The following is a 1,425-nucleotide window of genomic DNA, read 5'->3' as shown; positions in this document are numbered from 1 at the left end:
CATCATTAAAGTGTCGAATTCTCTGCCAAATAATTTTAAGTAAATGAAAGCATTTGGGATTGCTTTCCTTGCTTTGTTTGGATCATCTTAAGTTAATGTATGAGTTGTTTTTTCTAAAGTAAAACCTCAGTATTCAGGTTAAATTGCCATGTTGGCACTTTGCGATAAATAAGTGGGTTTTGGGTTGCAGTCTGGGCACTTGGTCTCTAAAAGGTTTGCCATCACTGGTTTAGACTGACCTGGAAGGGAAACCTGGCTCAGAACCAATGGGAACAAATACGGGGAAACCGAAGTCTGTTTACTCACGATCATTGGTTAATGCATTCAGGTGATTTCCTTCTAGGGGTCAAGAAGAAGAAGAATCTCCATTACAGTTGTTATTGAGAGACCGTGTGGTCGGTCTGTTCTGTCGCTGTAGAGATGTAGCCTTAGGTCTGTTGTTTTGTAGCTTTTCCTGCGTACCCTTCCCTTAGAAATAAATATTTCTACGCAGAAAGAAATGCCTCCTCTCCAGTGAAGCAAAGATCCATTGCAAACTCTGAATATCTAAGTATTTTTGCCAGTTTTTCCAACAACATCAACCCTTCCTGCTTTTGCTATCATTGGTCAGGCGGTCTGTCTGAAATTGCTACCTGTCAGGATTGTCTAACTGGTCCAATAGCATCCTTGCTTCAGGAACAGGAAAACAAAAGAAAGCTACCTTAGAGCAGGGCCAGTTGTCAGAAAGGGCTATTTGATGAATGTCTCGTCTGTGAAAACTATCGGCTTTCTTCGTCAAACAATAAGAAAAGCCTGACATGTAGCATTTGCGAGAAACTGAAATTACCTGTCAGGATCTGTTTTCCGGGCAGCTTTTTCAACAAAAGTAGATGAAGTGGCCATGTGCCAAAGTCAGGATCAGCAATAGCTAGGGCTGCCAGGTCTGGGTGGTGGAAGACCTGGAGATTTGGTGGGTAGAGTCTGGGGAGGAGAGGGACCTCAGCAAGGTACAATGCCATAGAGTCTACCCTACAGAGTAGCCATTTCCTCCAGGGGAACTGATCTCTGTCATCTGGAGATCAATTGTAATAGCAGGAGATCTCCAGGCCCCACCTGCATGCTGGCGACCCTAGCAATAGTTTCTTTTCTGGATTTCTTTCCTGGACTACTGAGTCTTTCCCCCAAAGACAGCAGAAGCTGACAGCTTGACAGGTGTTTTGTTTTGGGCCAAAAGCCTGTTAAAAAGTCTGGCCTTGGAAGTGAACGGAGGTCTGTTCTAACTTTGAGTCCGCTGGCATCTTTAAGACCAACAAAGTTTAATTCTGGGTATAAGCTTCATTGTGCACGCACTTCTTCAGATACATACATACATACATACATACATGGCTATTTTTGGGCAGGAACGCACAGGAACGGCATTCCGGCTGGCTCCCAAGTTGGCCACGC

The sequence above is a fragment of the Gekko japonicus genome, unplaced genomic scaffold (assembly GCF_001447785.1).
Source record: "Gekko japonicus isolate JY-2015 unplaced genomic scaffold, Gekko_japonicus_V1.1 scaffold2194, whole genome shotgun sequence".
NCBI lineage: Eukaryota > Metazoa > Chordata > Lepidosauria > Squamata > Gekkonidae > Gekko > Gekko japonicus.
Note: the sequence above shows the minus strand (reverse complement) of the source record.